The 15,217-nt window shown below is 38.0% G+C and overlaps 1 protein-coding gene across 4 annotated transcripts in view; it reads right to left on the bottom strand.

The window, feature by feature from the left end:
- The window catches only part of LOC137073435 (zeta-sarcoglycan), a 438,962-nt gene that overhangs the window by 409,205 nt on the left and 14,540 nt on the right, over positions 1 to 15,217 (bottom strand). The window lies entirely within an intron of this gene.

Below are 15,217 nucleotides of genomic sequence, written 5' to 3'. Positions count from 1 at the left end.
TTTTAAGGGTGTAGTGTTCAATATCAGTTATAAAACAATTAAAGTTAGTACACTGTCTTAGAAGAAATAATGTTTGCAAGGCAGCTAGGTTTTGGAGAAATCACACAGAGCATATACACTCCAACCCATGTGTATGTACAAACACACCAGGCAGTGGAGATGCTACTAAATAGTAATTGGCTCCTTGAGAAGTAGAAAGGATAGTCCAAGCTTCTAGTTAAAATCATTGTTAAGCCACACAAACACTTACCCACACTAACTCGCTCTCACTGCTTCCTCTCAAGCTTCTGACAGTAGATTAAACCACAGCGACTCATCAAAGGTTTGTATATGCCTTGATTTCTGCCTTGCTACTAATTCAGAGCAGCTCTGTGCATTTGCGTGTATGTGTGCCTGAGAGAGAGAGTGCTCTTAGGGTCACAATACATCAGGTTTGAGTATAATCTTGTAATGGCCCAGATTGTTACAGATTTATACCTCCTAGTGTTGGACGCTTCTCAAGAGGCGGCAATTCAATAATTGATTCAGACAGAGGAGAACCTCTCGGTCTCTTAAAATGATTGAGGTAGGGTATGACGCGAGAGAGAGAGAGAGAGAGAGAGAGAGAGAGAGAGAGAGAGAGAGAGAGAGAGAGAGAGAGAGAGAGAGAGAGAGAGAGAGAGAGAGAGAGAGAAATTAGGCAATAGCCCTTCAACAAGCCTTGCTACTTGTGAGGTGACTGAGGCAAAGAATAATGACAAGCTTTATATTGTAACACGATGTCATGAATTTAGTCATCCAAAAACTGAAACTTGTACCAAAGACTCTTTTCTCCAGTATTCACTCTAGTGCAACTGTAAAAGTGATATAAATGAGGTCAGTAAGGGAAAGCATGACTGTTCTTCAACTTATGACAAATTAATTTATTCTCTGCAGTGCAGCAGACATATTTGTAGACTTTCATTACTGATGGACTAGAAGATGCATATGTTTTAGGAATATGCTAAATAAATACATGACTTTTTATTATTCAATTACATGTGTATATTCAATAAAAGCATTAGTTCACTTCATAATGAAAATTTCCTTATACCCCATCTCATCCAAGATGTTCATGTCTTTTTTGAGGAAAACATAGGATTTTTCTTCATATATTGGATTTTGATGGCAAACAACTGGTTGAAGTTTCAAATCAATGACGTTTCAAAAGGCTTCAGAGAGCTCTGCAAGCCGAGGAATAGGGTCTTACCTAGCGAAACTATCAGTCTATATATATGTGTGTGTGTGTGTGTGTGTGTGTGTGTACTATGTTTGCTATATATATTTAAGCCTACTCTTTAACCTCAAATTACACATGGTCATCACTACCATCCCAGTGTTAAAATGGACATTCAAAAATTAAATCAAATGCCCCTTACAAAAATAAAGGTAAAACTACGATGTTGGGCAATTTTAAAGTTGGAGGAGAACACGAGATGGAGTTTTACAGCACTGGGTCGGTACTTCCACATCATGCGGCTTGAAGAAATCAAAACTCCGAAGTCGCTGAAGTTTGACAACAAATTTTCAATCGAATTTGAGGTTAAAAATTATATATACATTTTTAATTTTTGGGGGGAAAATTACCAATGGTTTCATTAGATAAGACCCTATTCCTCAGCCATTCCATAAAGCCATTCGAAAAACCTCTGAACCTTTATTGAGTTGGACCTTCAACCCATTGGTTGCCATTGAAATCCATTATATGAAAATGTGAGACATTTTAATTGAATACCCATATTTAACAAGAGCTCATTAAATTACAAAAATAAATCAGTTTTTACTATATGAACTTGAAAAATGAAAGAAAGAAATATGAAAGAATTCGGGGGAAAAAATCACTGCTTTCACAAAAATACTGTTTTCAACATTAATAATAAGAATGTTTTTTGCACACATAATCAGCACTTTAAAATGGATTCTAAAGGATCAAAATTCAGCTTTGCCATCACAGGAATGCAAAACTAACTGTTTTTTATTTATTTTTAATTTTTTATAATGCAGACTTTGAGCAAACAAGACTTCTACAGCTCAGATAATCTGATATTTAGAACAGTTTGATGAGAAAAGTGTGAGCTTCGAGTGCATGTGTGGATATCTCTGCAAATCTGAGCACAGTCTGTGACATTATTGATATCACTTCTGAAACTCTAGAGCCCCATCTACTCAGAACATATTTAATACAGTCACGTGTGGGGCATGATTTATAGTCAGTTACATTATATGGTGGGCCGGGCAACTCAACAATTCAGTCAACAAATATCACTCCTGATTAAAACAAGAACTCAAATATATATGGAAGAGGGAGCTTTTATCACTTCCTTCTTTCTTTCTTCTCCCTGCAATCAAACAATCAGAAGCATTTGTCTTCTCTGTTGTCTGAGGGTTGTTAGTAAGACACTCACTGGCTGGTATTACCACCAGAAAGGCTTAAAGATCGATTCTACCAAATCCTTACTTAAGTGAGTTGCATCAAGATATCCACTCACATACATAATGTCATCAAAAAGCAACACAGAGGCTATTTTTGTTCAGAAATACAAACTCCTTAAATCTCTAAAGCTGATCCCTGCTTTATCAGATGATGGTTGAGCTACTCTAGCAAACGGACCGATGAACAAATAGAATCCAGCCTGTGAGAATGAAATATGGACAACACTGTGTCATTTTGCTAACTTTGGTTTAGTTGAGTCATAAACCAAATTAATATCTGTAAATCTCTTACTTTTAAAATATCAAGTTGTCATTTCTTAAAATGTCAACAATTTAGACAAATACATTTAGACTAAACAATGGAAAAACATTTTTTTTTTTTTTTTTTTTTTACAATTTTACAAATTATGTTTGTAAGTTCGATCAAATAATTTGTTTTATTTCTAAGGTTTAAAACAGGAATTAGAAATGGAAATGATTTTTTAAAACACTATTTTACCCACTTTTGATCTATAAGATTATTTTTAAGAAAACAACATTCGATTTTTCCCAGTCAAATTTCAAAATTACAGCAGAGTGAACTATATTTCACTCTTCTCATAAACACCACCCACTTCAAAAAATATCACAGCAAGTCTTTTAAGAAAGCTTAATGGTGCTTAAGTACACGGAGGCAGTGGCTTTGGAAGACCTGATTTTGCACCTTATTGACAATAAATAGTGTGAGGCCAGAATCTAAAAGCAATTATGAATTATTAAGCTTTTTCTATAGAAAACTGTTAACCTCTTTAACTGTAGGACCATTTTTGGGATTTCCGCCTGGATTTGGCCTACCCAAATTGAAAAGCTTCCCATACACACATACAGTGGTCTAAAATAAAGTTATTTTACAGGAAACCCTTTGAAGTTACATAAAACCCTGCTAAAAGTGATAAACATGTCTGTTGTCTAAGCTGCAATACCCCCCCCCCAAAAAAAAAAAGTAGACGCTTTTTGATATATATATATATGTATATATATATATATATATATATATATATATATATATATATATATATATATATATATATATATATATATATATATATATATATATATATATATATATATATATATATATATATATATATATATATATATTATAAATTCATTTTTGAAAGTGTGTAGCCTTGTGTGCTCTAGGTTCCTGCAGACAGTTTAATTTAGATTAATTTAGTGTAAAAACATTACTTCGTCTAAAACAAAAGCCAAAGTGATGCATATCTCCAGAAAGTAGAGACTCTAAGCTTTCGATTGGTTCCACATATGACATCACAGCTCCTCCACAGACATTTAAAATTGATGATGTCATTCCGGACCCTGTACAGGGTCCACAGAGTTTAAGTGGTTAAAAAGAAAAGGCTCAATGCGGGGGGGCTCAATATGTTTCGGAACACCAAATTTATTTAGCATCTTATTGTTAATAATTACTTGCCACCATGGAACAACATTTCTGTCCAAAAATGTGGTCCTAAACCTACCCATAACTTCAGAAAGAAATTACACTCAGCACCTAACTCTTGTTGAAACTTGACACGCTGTAAACTTGTCTCTCAAGTCTGATGGATTGGAATGTTGTTCTAGAATCACCAATGATGTTGACCCAGGATCATGTTGTTCTTGGTAAAATCACGCTCACCATGCACAGACAAGTGCATGTAATTAAAATGAATTTGAAAAGGTGGCCCGGGAACACCACTTCAGCTCAGAACAGTCTGAAATCTGTTCCTGTTGCTCAAACAGCAGAGTGTAGTGCAAGCAAAAATCAAAGTCTGGGGTTTGATTCTCAGGGAACACAGAGAATGATCAAATGTATGCACTGTTAGTTGATCTGAATAAAATTAAAAATATATTAAACAAAAAAAAAATACTGTACATGCCACATGGATATTGGTTAGAGATTGCAATTGTTTAAGGCAATTAAATATTGTTCTTCTCATAATACTTCTCTCATAAAAACTCAAAGAAACATTCATGAAATGCCTTTAGATTCCACATAAAGACATGGTTTAAGAAACAAAATCAGGGTAACAATTAATCAACTGGTCCTTTTAAAATAAAAAACTAAATCATCTGCCATCACACGTGAATAAAATCAGCAAACAAACAAATGCAAGCATAATTATTCATGCACAACAGCAAGCTGGGAAGAAAGTGAAATAGAATCAACCTCAAAAATGTGTTGGCCTATTTGAACTAGAAAAAAAAGAAAACATCAATCCAAGTGGAAAGTCTTGTGGACTTACAATGGCTGTTGCTTGCGCACGTCCGTTAAGTCCACAAGACCAAAGGGTGTCCCATTTGTCCTTTTAGGTCTTAGAAGTGTGCTCGCGAGCGCCCCCTTTGCGGCCGTTATGCCCCTTTGATGCGCACTTTTGTCGAGTCCGCACTCGTGCGGGTTACGCAGCGGACTTCTTCCCTGCAGTCAAAGCGGCATTACGTTGAGAAAGTGCGGACTCAGAGGAAGACAGTGAGGGCTTAGGGTGCCATTTGGGACAGGGCCCAACTCATCTGCTTTTTGGCATACCCATAATGCTCTTCTTTGGTTTTGGCCACTAAAGCTCAATATCGCCAACTAAAGGTCTGGCATGGCTGTAAACATTTTAAAGCTTTTTATGCATTTAGCCTTTAGTGTTGATATAAGAAAAAATAAATAAAAAACCTTAATAATAATAATAATAACAATATTTTGTATTTATATAGCACCCTCCAACACCCAAGGTGGCATTATAAAGATAGGTTAACAGCATACGTGGTGTATTATTTCAGTGTTTTCCCTGCCAGTGAAGATACATGTCACTGATGCCTTTAGCAACTTTCTAGTTGTTTTGCTTTTTTAGTTTTTCTACAATTTGCTAAGCTAAATCATTAGCTTTACCTTTGAAATGCCAGCAAGAAAGAGATTGTCTGGCACAGAGGTTTTAGCCTTGCTTCAGAGGTTTGATGATGCTGGTGGCAGCAGAGGATTGTTTCCGATTCATGTGATCCACATATTTCAGATGCGTATTACTCCAGAGCCTTGTAAAGTTCAAAAGTCAAAATTTATTGAAAAAAAAGATAGATCTAATAATTTCCATAATTCACATTCATGTTTTTTTAATCTATTTAAATATTCTTCTTCAATCCATATTTGTTGGCATTTAGACTTTCAAAAACAAAATTTTCACTTTTTGTGGTGAAAAACTTTGAACTCCCGCTTGCCACACAGAAAGCTAGGCATGCACCTTGGTGAGCTCTTACACAATTACATATTTTATAAAAAAAAAAGTTTGTAATATGTGGACCAATCTGTGTTCGTTTGGCGCTTGGTGCTCCATTCAATCCATGTTGTTCTATTTTATTCAAACTTGTTTTTGTTTTGTTTTTTCAAACACTTTACAGCGTTGCCATCATAAAATATGATGACAGCCACATGAAGCTTCATTCTAAAACCTCAATAGAAGCTTTGAATGTAAATATGACTTCACAAAAAAAAATATTTGGTGCAGTCTACGAACGGTCAGAATGACCGCTATGGTCATTCTAGAAGTTACAGAATTCCGATAGTTCTAGTGTTAAAGGAACATCTCAAATAAAGTGTATGTAAGATTGTGGCCAAAACTGGTACAGCAATCACTTTCAAATGACTATAAAGCGGTGTTTCCCCTCTCCCACTCCCCCCTTATTTGAGGTTGCCAGATAGGCTGCAGGGTCCAGCAGGAACGTTTGTAGTTGCAGCTGTGGTAACTAGAGCAGATCTGGCAACCCGGATTCCAAAACACTACTGACTTTGTGATTGGTAGATAGGTGGAGGGCGGAGCTTCAGGCCAAAACACAACATGTCAACATCAACATCAGTTGAGGGCTGCAACAACAACTTTTAAATATCCTGTAAACTATATCCTGGCTGAACTACTGTCGTAAGTGATATAAGTATTTGAAATTTCTTACATAGAGTTACTTTAATGAGAATACGTAAACCACAATAATAATAAAAAACTTGTTAAGAGTCTACAATAAACACGATTTAACGCAAACTTATAATTATGAGAACTGTATAAAAAAATAAAATAAAAAATAAAAAAACATTAGTAAACAAGTGAAAACCCCATCAAAAGCCTTGATCTTTAAACTTGTTCTCCAGTGAAAGATAAAAAAATAGGATAAACCAAAATACTGTTGGTGGAGTAAGTTCTTCAAGGTTTCCTAAGCATTTGGGAACAGCAGCCTTCCCCGTTTGACCTGCCTTTCGCGTACTTTGTTTGTTTCTGTTTGTTAGCACTGAACCGCCTCAGCAAGCAATGGTTGAGACCGTGATAGCTCACCGAGTCAGGGTCGTGAGGGAGACTGCGAGGGGGGAGGGAGCAAGGGTGATCAACAGCGCTTCTTATCCACCTTTATTTTCTCGACAAAGCCACTCATCTTCCTGTCACTGCTAGAGAGGAGAATGGGGGAGTATGCTGTTCTTTTCTGCTGCTTCCTGCCTTTGCTCTCTCTCTAACTCTCTCCTGCTCTGTCTCTTGCTCACATTCCCTATTTTAATAGAGAGAGCACACAATAATGCTCTTCTGTAGGAGGGAATTGGAAGACTTAGACAAGTGTAGGGGGAGAGAGAGACACACAGAAAGGTTGAAAGAGATAGTGGGGCGTATGGAGAGTGGAAATGAGGCAACTGCTGGAAAGAAAGAAGGAATGCACGATGCAGATGATAACAAAAGAGGGAGGAAGAGATGATGAGAGAGACAGAAAAAGAACACTGGAGAGAACTGTGGGCTGTAGCTACAAGGGGCCATCGAGCAACGCCGTGCAGATTCTATTTCGAGGCGCTGCTTAAGTTGAGGTCAGTGCTTTCACTGCCAGACCGGAATGGTAATTAGAATGCAGGCGGATCACAGGGGGGATTGTACCAAAGAGCACTCTAATTCATAGTTGCACTGCCAACCTACCGCACACATGTAGCGGAGGAGGTTATGCCCCAATGGGAGTCGGAGTTGGAGCAAAGACCTCCAATGGGGGTGTGGTTAGGGAACGCTGTTCTTCAATAAGGACTTGACTGTTGATAAAAGGTATTTGATGTGTCATTAAAACTCAGAAGTGAAGGTGAGTATCAGCAGGGCAAGACATAAGACGTACATAAGACAACAGCCAAGAAATCATATTAAATTGTCCATAAATACTATGGAAAGAGAGAGAAAAAAGACACCCTGCAGGAGGGGAAGAGATGACAGCCTTCTGTGGATGAATGACAGCTAAAGTAATCCAGTATATCAAACAGATGAGCATGGTGCTAAACCATAAGTTTGAGTCCCAGGAAATGCAGAAATGTATTCATTCCATCGTGCTGCTTTAACTTAGTTTTTCTATGTAAACGTGCTAGAATGCAGTGTAAAGGGCCATTCACACATAACAAAAGTCACGTTTCCACTGCAGGAACTTTCGCCGGGAACTAGGGACTTTGGGGTGGTATTCTGTGTGATTCGACCACAGGGGCTAGGGTTTAAATGAAGTTCAAAGTTAAAATGTCCCACTCAAAAAGTCCATGCTAACAAGGTAGTTCTTTTTCAAAGTTCAGGAACATTTGGAGGTGGGACTTGGGCGCTGAACATGCTGATTGGTTAAGTTCACATAGCATTTTGATTGCTTGACTCCACACAGCATTTTAAAAGTCTGTTGCAGTGTGTGCAGTTTGAGTTGTTAGGACAAAATCAGACAATGGCACGCATGCACTTTAGACGCTGATGCAAATGCAGACCGCAACGAGTCTGGGTGTGTGTGTGTTGGTGGTGGTTAGTGGATGGAGGGTTCCTGGGGTAAAAGTACCTGGGACAGATTATTCTGGTTAATTTTGGTGGAAACGCAGCATTTGAAGGTTGTATTTGAGCGCTATGTCGTGTCATGTGAGAGATACTGCAAAAGACGCAAAGTCAAGGATGTCCGTCTAGTATATGTTTACATAAAACACAATACAAAGCATTGCAGTTGAATAAAAAAGCTTTGTACCCTTATTTTTTTACGTAAACATTCGCTAGATGGATGTCTTCCATTCGCTAGATTGCCGTTCTCCTGTGTACAGTGTCTCTCACATGACATTGACCTATGTGCCCTCCAGAAGCTTGCATTCTGTAAGTAAACAGTGCCTTTGTGGTGCCATTCCAAAGAGGCACACAATCACTTTCACAGACCTTTACCATTAGACTGGTCTAAGCTGGTGGAATGCCTGCTTCACTCAACCTGACCTGCTTAGTCTTTAGCCATTTTCAAGAAATGGCTGAAGGCAAGTCGTTTCCGTCAACACTTGACCCATCATTAGCCTATTGTTGGTTTGATTGCTTCTACTGCTTTCCATCACTTTGGATAAAAGCATCTGCTAAATTATTAAATGTAAAATGACACAGCAGTGTAAAAACTCCCCATGTAGGAGGGGACATCCTTGTGCAATGTTCCCTAAATGTTAAGAAGTTACCAAAATTCCCGAACCTTTACAGAACATTAGGGACGTTCCTAAAACATCCTCTTTTGTTTATTAAAGTGCTGCAGTTCATGGTTCCTTATATGACTTTAGGGAGTCATATTGTTCCATCTTTAAGAAGCAACTTGACCCTTGTTTGCAAAGCAGCACAATGTACAATGATTCACACAAACATGTTCTGAAAACATTGAGTAAGCATGATGGAAGGACCTAGCCTGACAAGCCAGACCCACATCAAGATGTTTGGTCTGGGAACTCACCATTGGCAGGGCTCAATCGGAGGGGCGGGATAAACGGCTGTCTTTCAAATTCCATGCAATTGGATAGCGCTATAACAAACCAGTGCAACGTGAAGTGGAGCTAGTTTATAATTAAACTTTCAGCGTATCCGGTTGGCAAAACTCTGAACACATCTCCCTTCTTAAGAATGATTTCAGTGCTATTCTTTGTTATTTTCTCAAAGAAAAATTGGCCATAGCCGAAAGACCACAAGCTTCTTTGTTTACAAGTAAACCGCAACTCTGCCATCATTATGTTAAGCCCGCCCACCAACTCTTTACACTATGTGATTGGCCCAACCAGAGTTTGTTTTTTTCCAGCTTGCAAGTCTATAGAGAGTTGCTAGACAACACTCACTGCAAATTAGATTTGCTGCCGCTAGGGTGCATCTAGATTTCTAGGCCTGGAAGGACCTAAATAGGACAAAATAAAATTTTATTCCAGGTTAGTCCCCTAAAGGTCCTGGAGGCATAATGGGAATGTAGTGTAGAGATCTAGAGAGAACCTCCTATAGTAATGATCCCCTAAACATTCACAGAATGCCCTGAATGTTCCCTGAAGGTCTACCAAATAATATCGCCCAAACCCTTAAAAGAACTCCACATCGTGACCGTCTCTGAACGTCCTGGGAGCATTACTGGGTGACATCCTTGGCAACAGCAGGAACGTTCTGGGACATTTACAAATAAATTATGATCCCCTAAACATTACGAGAGCATCCAGAATGTTTTGTGAAGGTCCGCCAGATAAAGTCTCCCCAACCTAAACTCCACATCATGACCGCCTCGGAACATTCTGGGAACCTTACTAGAGAATGTTCTGAGAATGTTTTGGGAATGTAATTTCTTTAAAAAATTAATTAACAATTTTGCATTTAAAGACATCTAATAGCTGCGCAAACACAGCCCTGACGTCTAGGCTTAAACAAGGCAAAATTTGGATTGCAATTTAATGGACATGTAACCATAGCCCAAGAATAGACTAGTCATTTAGAACACGAACATGTTAACCCTTAAATGCATGACTGTTTCGTCAAAGATCCCAGATCTATATTTAACATGGATGGACCTCTACCTGTCGTGATAAAATATAAAACTCCTGATGTTAGAGTAACACTTACAGAAGAATAAAATAAAGCATATTTCGTTACCTTTTGGAGCTTGGAAGGGTTTAGTTTGAGCAGATGTTTAATACCATCATCATCTGTCCTCGTCAGAGTTCGTTTACCAGTATATTCAGCATCTGCCTCATATTCGCGATCTTGAGCATATTCTCCAAACTCATTTTCAACGTCTTCAAAATCAATTTTTTGATCACTGACAGCTTCTTGAGCACATCCATCATCAAGAGACAGTGACACTAATATTTGATTGTGTTTAGTACTTGCTCTCTGCTGTAAATCACTAAGCCATTTCAAGTTTTGCAGATTATAATTATTATTGTTTCGTCATTTAAGGGTTAAAGCAATGAAACCAACACCTTGTAATCACTGTTGACTTTGCTTGCATTATCATATATCTCTCAAGTTATTTAGGCAAAAATGACATGTAACCAAATTCAAGGTCAAATTCATTTTGGCTTGAAGTGGCCAGACTATATCGGGTCTATAGTAAACCAAGATGACAGCTATTGCTTGTTGGGAAGTTTGATTCCACACTGCCACTTAACATTGTGTCATTTGTTTTTTTACTGCAGCACATTTTATTAATCACATATAATTGTAAGTAACCTACTACCAGCAGCTGTTTACCAATGTATCTAGGGAAAAGATGCAAGCTTTACTGTTTTATTCATGTGTTGGCACTTTTGCTTTCACAACCAAAACTTAACACACACGGAATGACACTTGCCAGATGGATTCAAAGAAACACGAAGAATGCAAGCTGCTTGCTGAAACCATGCCGTTTCTGTGGAGACAAGCATCAATGAGGAATGCATTAAATTATAATAGGCAATGGAGGTTAAGTTCCACAAGTTAAAAATAGTTATTTCACATCAGCTTTGAATCGTAATAGAGTCCACATAAACCATATGGGTTTTTCAAACTTGATGACAGCATGATACCCATGGCAAGTGACCGCTTTCATAAAATAAATTAAAACATGATGTGTTATAAGAAAAAGGTATTATGTTGTTTCCAAAATTAAATAATAGCTTTTTTATTGTCACTGTATTAACTCTGGAGATTAATTTTGATGAATTGTTTGAGATGTTAGTCACCATAGGTTCTTGAGATTTCTCCATTTTCTGATCTTTGATCCACAATCTGTAAATTGAGCTCAACTTGTGGAGAATGGCTTCAGTTCTCAGGGAATGCACAAGTTGCTTTGAATAACAGCATCTGTCAGTTACCTAACATATAGTTTAATATAGTTTGGGTTTGCTTATGCCTTGTGTTAAAATTACTTTGAAAGTCTGAAGTAAACCCTAAGAGACGATGACCTGAGTTGAGATGACACATTTGCCTATGTTATGACTAACATCAATCATGTCTCTTTTTAATAAACTCTACGTATATGAAACTATATGCGAGATTACCCAGGCGGCGCTCTTGTCTGGGCACTGACAGATCATCGAACATTCATGACAGTTTTGAACCTACTTGAACCTTCCTACTTGAACTGCAAATAGGAACGGGAATGGGACAGGACAAGAAGAGCAAATTGCAGTGCTGAACTACCTACCAGTATATCAAAGCAGCTCTTGAATGACTCATGCAATCTGACCCTGAAATGGACTGTTCAGTAGCAGCCGAAAGTTTCAAATGGTCAAGGTGTTAAACGATGACAATGGTTGGTTTACTTTTTGCAGGGCAGTTCTGGGACATCTGGGACTTTGCGAAGCGCCACCGGGCCTTAGTCCAAATCTCACAATCAACGTGACCCTGATCCAATGAGTCTGAATGCTGTCCCCCCAGAGGAAGCCTTTTCTCAGATGGCTCCCAACAGCGGCCTCATTCTCTCAGACACCAACACACACACTCACACACACACACATGCACCTAGCAGGAGTAGACACTCATGCCTGCTGCTCTTCAGAGACACCAGATGTCTGTGGTCAAGGATGACATGGCAGTGTGTGTGGGGGGTGAATCCTCTTTCCCTTGAGGAAAGTCTACTGAGGTGTGGTCTCTCTTTTTCACCTGCTCAATAGTCTGAGGTGACTGTGGGAGTCACAAGGCCACAGATTCACAGATTGTCTACAACGCATTCAATTAGGTTATTGCAATGCATTATGGGATTGTGTTTTCAGCGAATTACACAAAAATGAAATAATACAATTTAATGAAATGAATGAAAGAAAGAAAATAAAAAACCTTAACATAAGTTGCATACCCTATAAAACTAAAGAGTCAGAGACACATGCCTAAAAACGCAAACTCCATGGGCAATTAAGGTTTTGAAAAGAGAAATTGTTGTTGAAATGTAAAAAATTAAATAAATAAAAAACATATTCTTTCATAATTCCTACAAGTTGTGTTCTGGTGCAGATAATTGGAAGCAAAACAAGACAGTGTACTCTTTTTCTTTCAAAAATAGCTACTCAACTATGTCCTAAACTTTTATTCAGTTTTAAATTTGAAACAAATACATATAGGCCTGGCTTTACAGACAGGGTTTAGATTAAGCCAGGATTTGGTCTTAGTTCAACTAGGACATTCAAGTAGCTTTTATAAGCTTGCCTTAGATATATTTTTTTTTTACTTGTGTGGATATTGAGACAAAACAATGGCATATATTTTAGGATATGTCAGTGCAAGTTGCTTTCAGTTAAAACAGCTCAAACATGCATTAAAGTCTGGGACTAGGTTTAAGCATTGTCTGTGAAACAGATGTAAAACTGTATTGATTTTTAATACTTTCACTGAACTATTCTGCAGGTTGAATTTTTATGCCAGAAGGCATCCAGGAACAATAACTGAGTGAGAGAGTCATTGAATCATGATGAGTCAAAATAAGTGACTCATTTATATCATTAACCCAACCAATTTGTCCAAAATTGCATACCTTCCTACTATATAATAGGTGAAAAAACAGTACAAAGAATGTCTGCATTTACATTACTCATAAAAAAGTAGGCAAAACCTAGGATAACCTAATAATTCCAGTGGGATTCTGAAGAGCGTATGCGATGGACACTTTCCTATTCCATGAGGCCACAGGAGAGAATTTTTGATCGGAAATGAAGCAACACAACTGATGCCGGTAAGTCAATATAATGAATACTTTTCTGAAATGAGGTAGCCTAAATGCAGCCAACAAATGTGACCTCTGTATTGTTACAGAATGCATTGAACACAATGGCACTAATTTATCAATCTTGCGTAGAAACTGGTGTATATGTTGGTGTAAGATTATGCTTACACTCCTCTCATCGCCTGATTTATGGAGCTGTGCGTACCTCTGCAATACAGGTGTACGCAATACTTGCCCTTGATAAATGTGGCGGCTGAAAACGATCGTCATTAGAATAACACGCCCCTATATATTCAAGTCTCCTCCTCCCCCACGCCCTCATTTTACGCCATGGACAAACAGAAGACGGCAAAGAAGCGAAACTTCTCCGACGTGGAGATCGGGCGCGCTCAATCATCTCACTAGTTCACTAGACAGGGCACTGATTAGGACATAAGTCAATGGGCTGACTCCCTGATCAGTGCCCTGACTACTGAACTAGTGAGATGATTGAGACGCGCCCATCGAGACCATCACCAGGGAAGTGGAAAAAAACCCAAAATTGTTTTATTTGGGAGTTTAAAGAGTGGGAAGACACCTACAAAAACAAAATATGGACCCAAATTACGAGTAGCTACTCTTAAACGAGTGGAGGTTGAGAAGCGCACTCCTGCAGTTTAAATAGCTGTTTGGATGATAAATTACCATCACAATGCATTATTTTACAGCACGTTTTGAAACAATTAGCATTTAATTTCGTATCACGGCACATGTATTGGGGTACAATAGTGATGATGATGTGATGTGAAGTAAGATTCATTCACATTAATAATTACATGACAATTTGTAAGATTCTTATTATTATTATTATGATTATTATTCTTAATGACGCTTGTTATTTAGAAGAAGATTATTATTATTATTATTATTATTAATATTTAAAAGAAGAAGGTCATTTTTATTATTTTGACAGTCTGAATTATTTTAGTCCCAGTCCGTGCGCAGCTGCCGGGCCTAACCCTGAACCGTCAGATAAAGCGCACAGGCTCGCGACTGGAGGAATACATATGCCTAAAAATCAAACGCTTTGGTAAAGTCACACAAATTAAACATTGACGTTAATGTTGCACAAAAATAAGCACTGAATGTTGTTGTTGTGGTTTTTAACAGTGGGTCATATAGCATATCTTGTCAGTGCGTTTTGTGGTGTTAGGAATTGTTTTTCTGCTCATTTTCGCACTAACTCAAACGTGCGTACACCACCTCCTGAGCTGGCGTAGGATTTGAGCGTGCCGTACGCCAACGTCCATATTGATAAATCTCAAAGTCACCGTGGGTTTGGGTGTACGCAAGGTGTACGCTGGAAATTTGGTGTACGCACTTTTGATAAATGAGGGCCAATGTGTGTAAACACATACTGTGTGTTGCTCGGACATTTACAATTAAAATGACTTAGGCTTTATTTGAAACTAGTTCAGTGGGGGAGCAAAAATAGTGGATCTGGCAATATTTCTCTCTAATATACCTCAATATTAACGATTTAAAAGAAGTAAGCAGCAAATAATGCAACTTTGAAAGCTAGTTGTTTCAAAACAAGCAATTTTGTATTTTGGTATTATCTACTATTCATTAATGCATGAGTAAACACAAACTGCACTTAATCTATACAGACCAGAGATCTGTTGACAATCTGTTGCTTTGCCTACAAAAGGACAAATGATCAGGGCTGCATTTCCCGATAGCGTTGTCCCTTAGCGCGCTACGAAGACTCTAAAGGCATAACTTAACTGAAGGTATACCATTTCTAGGTGTGTTCCCCGAACTA

The sequence above is a fragment of the Pseudorasbora parva genome, chromosome 4, assembly GCF_024679245.1.
Source record: "Pseudorasbora parva isolate DD20220531a chromosome 4, ASM2467924v1, whole genome shotgun sequence".
In the NCBI taxonomy this organism is placed as follows: domain Eukaryota; kingdom Metazoa; phylum Chordata; class Actinopteri; order Cypriniformes; family Gobionidae; genus Pseudorasbora; species Pseudorasbora parva.
The sequence above is the reverse complement of the archived record's forward strand: the minus strand, read 5'-3'. Positions and strand labels throughout refer to the sequence as shown.